The 12,721-nt window shown below is 42.7% G+C and overlaps 1 long non-coding RNA gene across 1 annotated transcript; it reads left to right on the forward strand.

The window, feature by feature from the left end:
• Positions 1-11,039: 11,039 nt before the first annotated feature.
• On the forward strand, positions 11,040-12,290 carry LOC133249691 (uncharacterized). Its single transcript, XR_009737059.1, has 2 exons — positions 11,040-11,194; positions 12,158-12,290. It is a non-coding gene; the product is annotated as an uncharacterized LOC133249691 (long non-coding RNA).
• Positions 12,291-12,721: the final 431 nt, after the last annotated feature.

Here is a 12,721-nt window from a genome sequence, read left to right on the forward strand (position 1 = left end):
AGAAGACCAGTTAAATAAATTTTATTGTGATATACTTTATACATAATACAAAACTGTATCCATTTTCAGTGTACAGTTTTGAGTTTTGATGAATGCATGAACCCTGCATGCATTCAGGGTGCATGTAACCACCACTGCAATCAAGACAGAGAATATTTCCATTGCCCATACATTTCCCTCCTGCCCCTTATAGTCCCTCACTCTCACTCACAGACAGGTAATGATCTGTTCCTTACAACTCAGACAATGTTGCTTGTTTTGAAATGGCATCTGTACAGTCAATCACAGTGAGCTTAGCTTGCACATTTACTTGGAATGGCTGCAGATTCTGATGAAGATTTATCTTCATCAGATAAACAAATGTTTATGGAGCTCCTATCAGGCATCAGACATTTCCCACCAATCCTCTAACCTTTGCAGGTGAAGACAGTGACAGTGGAGATAATTTCACAGCTATATGGATTTCATAGGTGAATTTATGTTATTTTTCATATGCAGTGTGGAAGTTAAGGGAAGGGAATATTCTGAGTACATTTCTTTAATTTCAAATTTGGACAGTGAGATTTTTTTTATTATGTATTGAGTTATATTGAGTGTAGTTGATATATAATAATCTGCACATAGTTAAAACATGCAATTTAATAAGTTTTGATATATGTATACCACTATGGAGTCATCATCACGCTCAAGATAATGACCATGTCCATCACCCTCAGAAGTATCCTCTGGTTTGTTTGTAATCCTACCCTCCATTCTGTCCATGTGAGAATCTTAACTGTTCTACATATTCACCAACACTTGGTATAGTTATTCTTATTACCTTTAGCCATTCAGTTAGATATATAGTGGTATCTCATTGTAGTTTTAATTTTCATTGCCCTAATAATCCTGATGCGAGGAAGTGACTTATTGGAAAAGACCCTGATCCTGGGAAAGATTGAAGGCAGGAGGAGAAGGGGATGACGGAGGATGAAATGGTTGGATGGCATCACCAACTCGATAGACTTGAGTTTGAACAAGCTCCAGGGGTTGGTGATGGACAGGGAAGCCTGGCGTGCTGCAGTCCATGGGTTTTCAAAGAGCGATAGACTGAGTGACGTAACTAAGCTGAACAGGAGAGGGCAAAAGTCTCAAAAGTGATGCTTCCAAGACTGAAGTTATATTTTATATCTGAAGGATGGAGTTACAACAGGAAAAATGAAAGTAGACTGTGGCTAATGAAAAAAAGTTGGAAGGAAACTTAGTTTGAAGTTTTAGTTTTTCCAATGGGACTCAAGTATCATTTTAATCTTTTCCAAAAGCACAAACGTATATGCCTATGTGTCTGTGTGTGTGTGTGTGTGTGTGTGTGTGTGTGTGTGTGTATACACACACACATCTACAAGTGACAGACTTAGGCTGAAGGCAGCTTGAATTGTCTGGGACAAGGAAAGATTAAGGAGAGTGGTACAAACTAAAGCCACAGATTCTTAGATATACAGATGGAGAGATGACCACGAGAGACAGGCAGAAAGGATAGGGTGTCTCCAAGAATTCAAAAGTTGAAAGACTTTGCAATGTCGTCCAGCCCAAGACCGATGTTTTGCAATTGTGGTTGTGCCATTGTTTGCCAGGATCCCTTTCCTTGGCAAGTCTTGTTAGGTTATTAATTTAGGGTGGATTTCTTTTATTAAAATATGAAGAATACACTGGAAGGCAGTACACAAGGGCAGAACTATGTTTGACTCTTAGCTTTGCCAATTTGGGCAAATTAATTAGTGCGATCATGGGGTCGCAAAGAGTCGGACACAACTGAGCAACTGATCTGATCTTATCTGATCTGATGTTATTGACGGAGAAGGCAATGGCACCCCACTCCAGTACTCTTGCCTGGAAAATCCCATGGATGGAGGAGCCTGGTAGGCTGCAATCCATGGGGTCGCTAAGAGTCGGACGAGACTGAGCGACTTAACTTTCACTTTTCACTTTCCTGCATTGGAGAAGGAAATGGCAACCCACTCCAGTGTTCTTGCCTGGAGAATCCCAGGGACGGGGGAGCCTGGTGGGCTGCCATATATGGGGTCGCACAGAGTCAGACATGACTGAAGTGACTTAGCAGCAGCATGTTATTGAACTCCTACCGTGACTCTGGTACTGCACCAGTTTCTGATGATATGATGGTGAGCAAAGCACCTGTAATTCCTGCTCTTTTGGACTGAAGAGTATCAAGTGGGACACAGACATTATTTTAAAATGACAGTAAAGTGCATAATTACAAACTTAGATACTTTCTAAACTGTGTTATGATTTGACGGGGATTGGGAAAAGAGTGTGATAGTTGGAAGGAACAGCATGTACAAAAAGATCTGGGGCAGGAAGGAACAGGGAAAATTAAAAGACTGAGAAATCAAAGATTGCTGGAGTCAAGATAGTCAAGGAGAATGCAGAAGCCTCAGTCTCCCTGTCTGTGAGCTGGAGCTATTACTGTGGAGGGTTGTCATAGATTGGTAAGAACATACGATACTGGCCCATCAACAGTGGCTGCTAGTTAGATGCTGGCTACAATGATCATTGCATAATTGGTGCAGAAAGGAAGATACTTCTTGAATCATATAAGTCAAATCAACCATGCCTTTAACATTTTGGGCTTCCCAGATGGCTCAGTGGTAAAGAATCCACCTGCCAATGTGCGGTGGGGGTGGGGGCTTCCCAGGTGGTGATAGTGGTAAAAAAAACTCCCTGCCAAAAAAGGAGACATAAGAGATGAGGTTTTGATCCCTGGGTTGGGAAGATCCCTTGGAGGAAGAAATGGCAACCCACACTAGTATTCTTGCCTGGAAAATCCCATGGACAGAGGAGCCTGGTGGGCTACACTCCTTGGGGTCGAAAAAGAGTCAGACATGACTGAACGTGATGATGGGCCACCAGCAGACAATTGCATGTCAGTCCCTGGTTTACCCAGCAGACCTGTAGTTTAGGGAGAAAGTGGGGTGTTGTCTTGTGGTCTTGGGCTGCATAAGATGCCTATCAGTGAGAAGAGGAATATCAGAAAAGCAAAGTTGAAAGGAAGGAGGGAAGAGGTCAAAGAAGCTTCATGTTCTAAATATTTTTCCCAAACATATCTTGAAATGTGACATTCCATTCCCCTAATCTGTCCCATTCTATGCCACAGGCAAAGGTTCCAGTCTTCCAACGTGTTCCTGCAAGCACATTCTGAACAAGGAACCCCACCACAGAACAATCTCATTAGCAGTATCAGTGGAACCAAATTGTAGAATTAGGTAGACCTACCCAATCAGTGCCTTTGAAAAGGACCCCAGGATGACAGCCCCTGTAGCCCAGGGCCTGTAGCACTAATAGGATCCAAATCCTGTCTCCACTCTTGACTTCTCTGTGCCCTGGTTTCCTTATCTGGGGGATGGTGATAATGATGAAAATATTTATATCTACCTCAAAGGCTTATTGCAAGGATTGAATGAGTAAGCAGAGTGAATGTGCAAAGCCTTTAGAACAGTTCCTAGCACAGAGTGTGCATATGTGTAAGTTTTAACTATTATTTTAATGCCTGAAGAAGTTGCCAGTTTTGTTCCTCCCCATTCCAACATAGACACAAAGTGAAATTGTTAGTTATTCAGTCATGTCCAACTCTTTGAGACACACCAGGCTCTTCAGTCCATGGGATTTTCCAGGCAAGAATACTGGAGTGGGTTGCCATGTCCTTCTTCATGGGATCTTTCTGACCCAGGGATCGAACCCAGCTCTCCCTCATTGCAGGCAGATTCTTTACCATCTGAGCCACCAGGAGAACAAAGACACAAACATAGACACATGGATACCTATATACAGGCTTATTTGGTGGCTCAGTGGTAAAGAATCCTCCTGCCAATCTAGGAGACAAGGGTTCAATCCCCAGGTCGGGAAGATCTCCTGGAGAAGAAAATGGCAACCCACTCCAGTATTCTTGCCTGAGAAATCCCATGGACAGAGGAGCCTGGTGGGCTACAGTCCATGGGCTCACGAAAGAGTTGGACAGGACTTAGCGACTAAACCACCACCAGCACCATACAGTAACAAAGGCTTTGATTTTAATGAGTTTTCAAATACTGTAGCTCTTAAGGTCAACAGACAGAGGGAAGAATGTTTTCATTTCTGCAGTATCCTTCTAGGGACTAGTATTGTTTCTTAAGAGTCACGAGGGAAAAATAAGTGAGGGAGGGTTATTTAGGGGGCAGCTCTTCCTTCTTTAAATTTCACGTGTGTCCAGCAGTCCACATCAGTCTTACTTCCCCATCCCGTGATGCTCAGCCCAGCAAAAGTAAAGCCTGGGGAAAAGGTAAAGAGAGAGACAGCAGGGGTGGGAGCAGAGAACCCATTGCCTCATTCTGTGTGCAGTTTAGCTTCCTGCATCCAGACCAAGGTCCTGTGGTCACCTTTGCTTATGGCAGGCTGAGCTGTCGTAGGCTGAGACTCATGTATTTCTAGGCCTCCAGTGAACAAGCAGGGATTAACTAACCCATCCACCCCCCTCTAAATCCACATCAGCTGTATTCAGAAGCAGTGGGCTGGCATTCATATGTTTAGGCTCCTATTGGTACATCTTCCTGGAACCTGAACCTCAGAGACTCACATTTCTGTTGCAATTTTATGGCCAGAGGGTGCACGTATTCCTGCCAACCTCTCACTTTGAGTTTCATTTCTTTGCCATTCTTTATAAAGCTGGAGAACTTGAGTCTGCAGACACCCATGCTCAGTGATATTCAGGCTGTACTTCCAGGACACACATTACCAGTTTTGCTTTCTACATATGTTACTCAGAGAAGGAAATGGCAACCCACTCTAGTATGCTTGCCTAGAGAATCCCATGGACAGAGGAGCCTGGTGGGCTACTGCCCATGGAGTCTCACAGAGTCGGACACAGCTGAAGAGCCTTAGCATGCATGCATGCATTGGAGAAGGAAATGGCAACCCACTCCAGTGTTCCTGCCTAGAGAATCCTGTGGACAGAGGAGCCTTGTGGGCTGCTGTCCATAGAGCCACACAGAGTCAGACATGACTGAAGCGACTTTGCAGCAGCATGTTACTACCTGACCTATGTGGGGCTTGCTAACACTGCAGACTTCAACACATTTTCTTTTCTGCCACTGAAATCTGCTGTGTTTCTGACTCTCTTTGCTCTAGTCATTTGTCTTAACCCAGAAATTTCAGGCAAGGGAGATGTGGACCATCGTGAGGGTGAGCTGTGGGTCAGTCTGGGGGTAAATATAACCCCATGGTTCACTACGATTTGTTCTCTACCGACACAGCACGAGAACTCAGTCCTGGCAAAATCCCATCTTAGAGCTTCTAGATTTCTCTAGGGATTGCAACCGAGTCTTCCATTTTCTTCTCCATGACCTCCATCTACAGCCATCCGAGGTCACCCTTGTTCCACTGCTGCTGGGTTTCTTTGGAAGAGGCTGAAGCCTGAGGGTTTCATCCTGAGGTTTCCAACTTCGTCGCTGTGAAAGCTCCAAGGTGGTGCATGCGTCAGCAGGTGCACGAGACAGTTGCTGCTCTCGCCACACTGACGCCAGCCCCAGCTGTCCCGTTCATGCCCAAGGCCTCAGAAAGTTCCCCTATGAAGCTGGCCCTTCAGCTGCAACCACCACGCCTCCCCTTCATGGCCTCAGTCACAAATCTAAGGGATAAAGTAGAGACTTCTGGTTTCTGTTTAGGATTAAGGAGCTTGGAAATCACCACTCTGTTCTAACAAGTAAAATGCTGATCAGATTGAAAATGCAACGACTCTTCTTAGGTCTGTAAGAGAAGTGAGGTCACTGTCAAACCACTTCCACCAAGTTGAAGAGACAGAGAATCAAGACTTACTGGAACAGAAACCCATGAGCAAAATCTCCATTGGAACCAGTGCTGGGGTAGGAAAACCTGAACCGATCAGTTTGTTATGAAAAATTTCAAATACACAGAAAAGTAGAGAGACTTTTACAGTGAATATCTATGTACTCACTCTATGGATTTAGCAGTTAACCCTTTCTTATACTTGCTTTTAAAAATTGTATATTTATTTATCCACCCATCTATCTATTCATTCTTTATCATATTATGTTTTGATCCATTTAAAATAAATTATAGAAATCAGCTTGTTCACCCCTAATACCTCTGTGTGCATATTATTAACATGATTAACTAGAGTTCATTATTTGTGTATAAACCAAATGCTATTCCCTTTTTTTAGGTATAATGAAATGTGCAAATCTTACATGTTCCATTGGATGAGCTTTGACAAATGTATTGTTTCTGCACACGCTCAGTCATGTTCAACTATGACTCTGTGGACTGTAGCCCACCAGACTCCTCTGTCCATGGAATTCTCCAGGCAAGAATCCTGAAGTAGATTGCTATTTCCTTCTCTGAGAGATCGCCCGATCCAGGGATCCAACCCAAGTATCTTATGTCTCCTGATTGACAGGTGGGTTCTTTATCACTAGAACAAATTTATATACCAGGGAAAATCAACACTCTTTTTTTCTAGCCATGCTGGCCTCCTGATGATCACTCAAGGTGTTTGCAATTGCCGTTTCCTTTATCCCAACATACAGTCCCCCCAGAGGAGACGTGCATATGGCTTATCTTGAGCTTTTGCTGAATTGTTACCTCCACAGAGATTCCTCACTTAAAATTGCACTCCCACCCCCCATGCTGGCACTGCCCATCCCTCTTGGTTGCTTAATTTCCTGCATAGAATTTATTTTTAAAACTTATTTACATTTTTTTTATTGCAGTATAGTTGATTTACAATGTTGTGCTAGATTCAGGGGTACTGCAAAGTGACTTATATATACATATATATATGAATATATATGTTGTACGTATCTGTTCATCTCAAACTCATAATTTATCCCTCCCCCACTTTCCCTTTTGGCAACTCTAAGTTTGTTTTCTGGGTCTGTGAGCCTGTTTCTCTTTTCTAACAAGTTCAACTATGGGTAGTCAGGGGACCCACTCTGAGAAATCTTGGATTAAATATTTTGCCCAAGTTCACCATGATAAAAGCATACATGGAACAGGACCATGTCTAATTCACTGAAATATGCTCTTGAGTTTCTATTGTCTGCAAGCAATGTTTTGAAGGTTCACAAAATAGATTGCATCACCCATGCCCTTTCGACTAGAACATGCCTCCTCTTACTAAATGAGTCTGATAAAGATATCCTGAGATGAATGATGCTTTTTGCACTTCAGTTTCAGTCACTGTTTTTTTAAGAACATGATAATCATGGGCATGAATTATAGGTATCAGTTTTAAAATGTAATAGCAAATAGAGAAGACTTTCTCTAAGGCAGTAGAGTTAAATACCATATAAATCTAATTCACATGACACAGTCTGATGCAATTCAATGCAGCACTTTACAGCAAAAAGCGATGCATTGTAATACAATGCAGTATCTCACTGCAGCTGCAGGACGGTGGCCACGGAAGCAACGTCATCTCAAGTCTTGGGTTGTGGCGCCCTTTAGTGGCAGACACTGAGACTTTTTTGTGACTGCTACAAATGCACTTTTCATTTAATGAAAAAACTGTCAATCTAAGAATGGAAAGGAACTGATATCCAGCAGCCTGCTTTATTATACTACAAAGGTCAAGGATTAAGAGACTTGCCTAAGCCGCCACCTCAGCTAAAGTAACTAATCATGCTGTCCATGCTATTAATTTCAGGTTTTTTTCATTTGTGACACAGAAAAAATAGTAATCAGCCTCTTCTTCAGCCTAAAGATAGGAGACTGGAATGGCAAATGCAGGAGGGTTAGAAACCATATACAGGATTAACATAATAGAAATATAAAAATAAAATGTATAATGGAATATGATATAAATAGAAAAAGTCTGCATCCTTTAATATATAAGCATCTTCCTTCATGGTGAGAGATTAGCTGCTTATAGCAAGGAGAATGTAAATGATTACAAATTCCTTATTTTTCAAAATGTACATGCATAATTCTTTCAAATCATATTTATTGACCACCTACTATGCTTCAGGTTCAAACGAAATACCACCCCCCAACACACACATGCACACACACCCTTCTAAGCAATTTCATCTGAACAGTAGGCTCCTTTTCCTCCCTCACATCTTCGCTGAGGATGATGAAAGTTTTCTTGGTGCCAGGCACTGCGCTGAGTACCAGTGAAGCCCATGGGCTGGGCTGACTCTTTCATTTCCTTTGGCAATGTGTCCTCCGATTAAACATGGTGTTTTACAGCCTCCCATACCACTGCAGCAAACTCAGGTGATCCACTTAGGTGCCTCTTGGCTCAGTTTTCATGGAAAATAGACAAGGATAGTAATCCTGCCTTGAGAAGATCCTGGTAGTCAGGGCTTTAGGTATTTTTGAGAATGGATTTATGAATCACATCACCAGGAAGCCTCTGAGACAAGCAGAGATGTCAGCTAAAAGAGATAACAAGGAGATAAACCCAGTCAATCCTAAAGGAAATCAACCCTGAATATTCATTGAAAGGATTGATGCTGAAGCTCCAATACTTTGGCCACCTGGTGCGAAGAGCTGACTCGTTAGAAAAGATCCCGATGCTGGGAAAGATTGAAGGCAGGAGGAGAAGGGGATGACAGAGGATGAGATGGTTGGATGGCATCACCGACTCAAAGGACATGAGTTTGAGCAAACTCTGGGAGATGGTGAAGGACAGGGAAGCCTGGTGTGCTGTGGTCCATGGGGTCGCAAAGAGTCAGACGCGACTGAGCAACTGAACAGCAACCTTGGATAATGGAGGTGGGAGACCACGTTAGTCGCAGTGATGGGGACCATAGTTCTTTCCATTTCATTTCCTTGCCCAAGTTTCCCCTAGGAAGAAAGATCCCAAGGTTCATGGAAGAGCTGCTCCTTGAATGTATGTGAGCAAGTGGATCCCAACAGTGTGGAGTGGACTGCAATGGACATGGCTGTGCCCTGGTTTCTCCTTCATCACCTCAGACACGAGTCTTGTGAGCAGACGGCCTTCAGCTCAGACCCTTCAGCAATTGCCTCAGCTGCTGAGGTGACCTGCTGAGGGGAGCTGATCTCACCCAAGGTCATATCCTTCCGGGTCCTGCCCACGTCCAGTGACTGATAAAGAGATATAAAGACCCTTTGGACTAGAAACAAGAACAACCCTGATGCACCATTGCAGTGCCAGGAATGATCATTTAAGTTATGCCTTATCATTTAAGCTATGCCTTAGATAATTTATTTAAAGTTTCTCTTATTGTTTGAAATTAGGATACTATTAAATTTTAATTCTTACTAGTAGTTTAATGGTAAAATCTTAAGCCTGTAATTCTTCTCTTTTTAAAGATTATTTACATAGAATAAATCCCTATGATCAGCCTTAACAACTCAAAGCACACTCTTAAAAATTCTGCCCAGTTTTTCTTAGCATAAAGGAAGTTTATTTGGTTAACCTTGAAATTTTGTGCTGATGATGTCTAAAAAATGTATCCAAATTTGAGTGATGAGGATGAGAGATTTTATCAGTTTGCTCCACTGAAAGTTGCTGTTAATTTGATGAAACCAGTCCCTTCTCACTCACATTATAACTTTGGGCTTACAAATCTCCTTCTCAGTCTTTTTTGATCTGTTTCATGTTTACTAGGGAGAAGTATTTTATATGGTTTGTTGCTGAAAAGTTCACATGGTTTTAAGAAAGAGAAAATCTGTCCTGAAACTCCAGGAGCTGGGCTCATACTCCCAGTGAGATCATGTTCTTCTTTTAAAATAAACAATTTCACAGAACAGTGACATCAGACAAGCCGCTCTGTGATCATGATGGATCCAGACACAAACAAGACGGTAACCACAACTGAGCACAGACTAAACCATGCACATGGACTAAGCCACCAAAATAATCCGCTATCCCCTATCCAGGCTGATGAGCATGCCTGTGGCTTCTTTACTCGTTACTGTTTTAGCCCAACTCTAGTCATCCCTCTGTTTAGGTTGGGTTTATTAAGAAACCCAATCATAGAATCAGGGCTTCTTTGGTAGCTCAGCTGGTAAAGAATCCACCTGCAATGTGGGAGACCTGGATTCGATCCCTGGGTTGGGAAGATGTCCTGGAGAAGGGAACGGCTACCCATTCCAGTATTCTGGCCTGAAGAATTCCATGGTTTATGGTTTATGGGGTCTCAAAGAGTTGGACACCACTGAGCGACTTTCACTTCACTTCACTTTAATCATAGAATTGTCCCACTTCCTAATAGCATCCAGCCTAAAGCAAAGCCCTGCTTCCTAATCCTCCCTCAAATCACCTAACACAGGCCCAAAATCTAAAAGAAATTCTTCTGAATGAATGCCATCTTCTTGTGAGTTCACCCTCCAAGGTGTGAGTTCTCTCTCACACAATGAGAACACTGCTTGTTCAATCACAGTGGATTCCCAATGGAGGGTGTGACACCTTCTTTACTTCAACTGTAGATCGTTTCAACTTAACTTGACTAGAACTTTGCAGACAAAGGTTGGTTTATCTTACCCTAGCTTTTCAGGTTGGAGCTTCCCAGGTGGCCCAGTGGTAAAGAACATGCCTGCCAATGCAGAAGACTTAGGTTCAATCCCTGGGTCGGGATGATCCCCTTTGCAACAGTCCATGGGGTCGCAAAAGAGCTAGACACAAGTTAGCAAATAAATAGCAGCAAGAGCAGCAGCTTTCCAGGTTAACCTCTCCGTGTGTGCTAAGCCTCTTCATTTGTGTCTGACTCTTTGGGACTCTGTGGACCATAGTCCACCAGGCTCCTCTGTTCATGGGATTTCCCAGGCGAGAATACTGGAGTGGGTTGCCATGCCCTCCTCCAGGGGATCTTCCTGACCTAGGGATGGAACCTGCATCTCTTACATCCCCTGCATTGGCAGGCAGGTTCTTTATCACTAGTGCCATCTGGGAAGCCCTAATGTCTCTAATGTACACAACATTTTCACTCCTGATTCCTCAGTCTTTCAGTATTCTTTTCTTTAGACAAATAATCAACAAAATGTTAAATGCTTGACAATCTTACTCATTCCCAAGTGTTTGAATGAATGAGTGTGGCATTTATTTATTTATCATAGAAACACAGAAACGCGTATGGAGAGATGACTGTTCAGATTCTGTTTGGCTGGTGCTCGTCTTGCCATTTGCTTGTCAGATATTTTGAAACTTTGTAGTTTCCTCTGAGCCACCTCCCTGCAGGTAAGTAGAAAGATCCATGGGACACGAAGGGAAGGCCAAGGGGAAGTGTGTGGAGATGTAGACTGGACATGGGCTGTAGAGGCCTCTGTCATGATTGCAAGGGCTGTGTCAGGGTACTGACCTGGGGCAGCCCAAATTTCCAGCTGTCAGCAGGTGGAGTCAGTGGAGAGACTGAGTCATGCTCCATATATGTAAATTTTTTAATTCCTAGAGGAAAATTTCATGGGGGAAATGGCTTTGAACAAAATGAGAAGCAGTCTGGTCATGTTTTATTTCTCAATATGGCTTCCTGTCCTTCAACTAAAAGGTATCTATGACTGATAATATTTTCCTCCAAATTCTCAGAAAAATAAGCTTGTTTTCCTTGAGTTTGACTTAATGTGTATTTCACATAGTTACACAAGTTGGTGAATAGTATTATGATTGACTCAGCAAGAACACCTTTATTCTTATGAACTTATCATAATGAATTTCAAATGACAAAATCTATATGAGCTGCATAAAAATGATCTGATCACTGCTTGGGTCTGGAGAGAATTCTATATCTTTTACCCCAAGAAGATGTCCACAAGGAAGCCCTTATACTATAGCATGTAGAAAGTAAATCCTTCATTTAAAATAATTTCAAACAGCAAAGTAGACAGTGCTGGTTATTTATCAATGATGAGCTTTCAGTTGCAGAAAACCCGAGTCAGTGGGATTTAAACAATAATGTGGATTTATTGGCTCATGCAATTGAAAGTCAAAGGACAATCCCACATCGGATTGTCCAATGCCACATCAGATTGTCATGCATGTTTTGGTTAAGATTGCTCTTGATTCTGGCTTTATCCCAAGCTGGAATATCACCCACAGTCACAAAGATACATGATCACAAAGGGGAACAGGCTTCCTTGTCCATTTCAAGGGTAGAAAGTGGCTCTTCTCACCTTACCAAATGATATTTCCTGTTCTTTCATACAGATTGAACTAAGATACATTGACCATAGTTGCAATGGATGTGAGAATAGGCTGCTTGACCATCACCTGGACCTGGAAGTGGATAAATCCCCTTTCACATCATGGTTACTGTGTAACTGCTACATGCTTACTACAGGTATTTCCTTAAAGGAAAATCAGAGATTTAATGGGTAGGGGGAACAAAGGGAATAGATGCTGGTCAGGTCTGTCCAGGACTTTGCATTTAATTTCCCTATTAGAATCGATGGGCTTCCTTGGTAGCTCAGCTGGTAAAGAATCTGCTTGCAATTCAGGAGACCCCAGTTAGATCCCTGGATTGGGAAGATCCCCTGGAGAAGTGATAGGCTACCCACTCCATTATTCATGGGCTTCTCTGGTGGCTCAGACAGTAGAGAATCCACCTGTAATTCGGGAGACTTGTATTCAGTCCCTGGGTTGGGAAGATCTGTTGGAAGAGGGCATGGCAACCCACTCTAATATTCTTGCCCAGAGAATCCCCATGGACAGAGGAGCCTGGTGGGCTACAGTCCATTGATTTGCGAAGAGTCGGACATGACTGAGCAATTA

This window comes from Bos javanicus, chromosome 6 (assembly GCF_032452875.1).
Source record: "Bos javanicus breed banteng chromosome 6, ARS-OSU_banteng_1.0, whole genome shotgun sequence".
NCBI classification, from domain to species: Eukaryota; Metazoa; Chordata; class Mammalia; order Artiodactyla; family Bovidae; genus Bos; species Bos javanicus.